This window comes from Bison bison, unplaced genomic scaffold (assembly GCF_000754665.1).
Source record: "Bison bison bison isolate TAMUID 2011002044 unplaced genomic scaffold, Bison_UMD1.0 scf7180017864145, whole genome shotgun sequence".
NCBI classification, from domain to species: Eukaryota; Metazoa; Chordata; class Mammalia; order Artiodactyla; family Bovidae; genus Bison; species Bison bison.
The window spans coordinates 6,917,942-6,921,815 of NW_011494717.1; the positions used below are offsets into that span (position 1 = coordinate 6,917,942).

The 3,874-nt window shown below is 34.4% G+C and overlaps 1 protein-coding gene across 1 annotated transcript in view; it reads left to right on the forward strand.

The window, feature by feature from the left end:
* The window catches only part of NCOA1 (nuclear receptor coactivator 1), a 218,178-nt gene that overhangs the window by 96,217 nt on the left and 118,087 nt on the right, over positions 1-3,874 (forward strand). The window lies entirely within an intron of this gene.

The following is a 3,874-nucleotide window of genomic DNA, read 5'->3' on the forward strand; positions in this document are numbered from 1 at the left end:
GGAATTCCATCACCTCCACTAGCTTTATTCATAGTGATGCTTCCTAAGGCCCACTTGACTTCACATTCCAGGATGTCTGGCTCTAGGTGAGTGATCACACCATCGTGATTATCTTGGTTGTGAAGATCTTTTTTGTATTGTTCTTCTGTGTATTCTTGCCACCTCTTTTTAATATCTTCTGCTTCTGTTAGGTCCATACCATTTCTGTCCTTTATTGAGCCCATCTTTGCATGAAATATTCCCTTGGTATCTCTAATTTTCTTGAAGAGCTCTTTCGTCTTTCCCATTCTGTTGTTTTCCTCTATTTCTTTGCATTGATCGCTGAGGAAGGCTTTCTTATCTCTCCTTGCTATTCTTTGGAACTCTGCATTCGAATGCTTATATCTTTCCTTTTCTCCTTTGCTTTTCGCTTCTCTTCTTTTCACAGCTATTTGTAAGGCCTCCCCAGAAAGTATATGGCTATGCATATATGTGGAATTGGGGGATAATCCCAGTAATTAGAATATTAAAGCCTTGTGAGTAACTGAGAGAAGAAAAGACCGGAGAAACTAAAGGGGGGCCTTGAATATACATTTTATAGTTTTTAGCTGGGAATTACAAAAAACTTGTGAGGAATAATTAGGAGGAAAGTAAGTAAATAAAAAACATTTCTTAAGGTACTGTTCTGTGTGTATAATGCACTAAAGTGGTTTATAAGCCCATGTACATTATTTGAGAACCCTGGCAAAGATTTGTAAATAGAGAATCCCCAGATCTCTTAGCGACTGATGAGAGAATTGACAGAACTTTGTGATTTAATGTTGGAGACACATTTAAGAGAGATACACTAATTTTGTCTAAATTGGCAGTCTGGTGCCATGAGAATAATGTTGTTAATTTTGACAGTGATATGAAAATATAGAAAGTGGACAGGTAGACTACGATGAATGATATATAGATAAGTCTCAAGGGGTATTCGGTAGGATAAAAGTTACTATATATTGTACTATAATATTCTAATATTTTTCTCTGAGGCATAAAATATAGTACTTTCTTATTAAGGAATTTTATTCTACTTGGTGAAACCAGCATACTTTTATTATAAACTTTATAGTGTGAAGTTTAATATTTGAAGATAGCAGACATGAAATTACTGGTTAATCATCTCTAACCATCACATGTATAGTTAGTGTGTACTGTAACAAAGACCATTAAAACTGTAGAAGTTCAAAGTGAGAGGGTAGTTAAGACTATTGTCTGGGAAGAATTTATGACAGGTATCAGATTTAAGCTCTTATATATAGGATTTGAAATATTTTACAAAATGGGGATAATAGAGCAAATGGAAAGCCCCACAAGTTGAAGGTTTAGTGATGACTAAAAGGTACTACATATTTTAAATAAGACTTTGTTAATTTGGATATCTTGTAACTTACACACAGCTTTTATCTGCTTATTATAAATGATTAATCATTTTATATGACCTGCAACTGTAGCATCATCAGTTGTATAATTTACCTTTTTTTCCCTCTCAATTCCCATTCTCTACTTTAATCTGTCAGTGTCAAAAATTCCTTAAAAATCTAGTCACTTCTTGAGGTAGCATTGAGATTATCTGTTATTTCCTTTGGTCAATCTTTATTTTGTCATTACACTGTACATTCCTTTGTTTTCATTAGTTTGATTTGCCCCTAGTCCCAAGGGGCATTAATTGAGATATTTCTTGGTTCAGAGCCAAATATTCCTACTGTTGTCATTGTGCTTGAGCCTGTCTTCTCTTGCTTTCTTTCCAGATAGGAGCTTCTTTAAATGATGGTATTTCTTCTTGTGCCTGCTTCTCAAGCCCCATCTAATTTCTCTTCTCCAAACCTCATTGCCTCTTACTGTTATTACTCCCATGGTAAATCTCTTTGGATTGCATTTATAGCAGTTTTTATGATATGCATAGAATTTGAATTACTGAAATAAAACTGTTTTCCATTACCTCAGTTAATATTGGGTATCTCAGTTTTCATCCAGTCAGATGATTTTTCATTATAATTAGTCAGTGTTTTCAAGGTTTCAGTATAAGTTATCATCTTGCAGTACAAAAATGATATCTGATATTGTTAAGGTTTGTCACAAAGTTAGTCAGAGATAGAATATTTAAAATGTGTAGTATACATGGAAAAATTTCCATAATTCTGTAGCATCAGTATTTTAAAAAATAATACTGTTGATTTATAATCAAACAATGAAGCTACACTTTAAATAATGCTGGGAGAAAAGGATTTAATAGCTCCTTAACATCCTAATCCTACTTCTTGCCCTGACAGTTTTATTCATTGGAATTCCTCTGGAGATCATTCTGTGGAAAACAACTCCTCCTTTCTCCCACCTTTACTCAGGAGGGCAGAATACAAGTATTTCTTCCTTTGCTTGTACTTTAATCTTGCTTAGAGCTATTTCGTCTTCATCACTTAATTGTTCATTGTTAATACTTCTGTAGTTTCAAAAAATAACCACTGTGGTCACAATTCAGGAAGAGCATTGAGACTTCCACGTGGCTGTCAGTTAGAATTTACTGAATGGTCATATGATTGGGGAAGTAATTGGATGGTTAACTGCTAAAAGTTTTTAAATAAACTCTAAATTCTTCACTATATTTATGTGATAACCAGTAGTTTCTTGAATAGTTATCTAGGTAATCAAGACAATGTATTTTGATTAATAAATAAGGAAAGAAATAGGGTTAGCTGAATATTTGAAAACATTGAAGTTATTCTCCATAAAATACTGTTCTGTAATCTCCTTAATCCATTTAATAAAAATTTATTGCCTTCCATTAGAAAGTAGACATAAAATATTGTTTAGTATGTTAATACGGACCAAGCAGTAGTATAAATACCAGCCTAAGAAATAGAATTTTACCAATACAGTGGAAACTCCCAGTGTTAATAAACCTTTCTCAGCACATCCTCATTTTGTTACCTTCTAAATGTAAACACTATACTGAATTTTGTGACTGTTATCTTTTAATTTAAAATACATTTTACATATATATCTATACTTAAGTAATATATTCTTCTGGGGCTTCCCAGGTGGCACTAGTGGTAAAGAAGCCATCTGGCAATGCAAGAGACATAAGAGAGGCAGGTTTGATCCTTGGGTTGGGAAGATACTCTGAAGGAGGGCATAGTAATCCACTCCAGTATTCTTGCCTGGAGAATCCTATGGACAGAGGAACCTGGTGGGCTATAGTCCATAGGGTCGCAAAATGTTGGACATGACTGAAGCGACTTAACACACACACACATACTCTATTGATTCATTCATTTTTGAACAGTATAAAAGCAGTATATTGTATGTGTTCTTCTTAAGATCTACTTTTAAGATTCATTTGCATTGCTCTGTAGCACATTTATTTTCATAACTAGTTATGAATATGTGATGAATTATTTTATCCTGTTTTTGTTTTTGCTATTATGAACAATACTTCAGTGAGTTTCTTACAGTATCTAGTGGTATATACATGTACAGGCATTTCCACCTAGGAATAGAATTGCTAGGTCATAGAGTATATATATATATATATATATATATATGCACATTCAGTTTTAGCTCTAAATTGTTTTCCAGCTTGGTTTGTTGCACAGGGTGGCTAGATATACACTAAAAATTTCCTCTTCTTCCTGGGCACAGAGTTAGGTTGTATTTTCCACCTCCCTTGCATTAGGAATGTCCATTTAAATGACTTCTAGTCTCTAGAACGGAGAAGGCAATGGCACCCCACTCCAGTACTCTTGCCTGGAAAATCCCATGGACGGAGGAGCCTGGTAGGCTGCAGTCCATGGGGTCGCTAGGAGTCGGACATGACTGAGCGACTTCACTTTCACTTTTCACTTTAATGCATTGG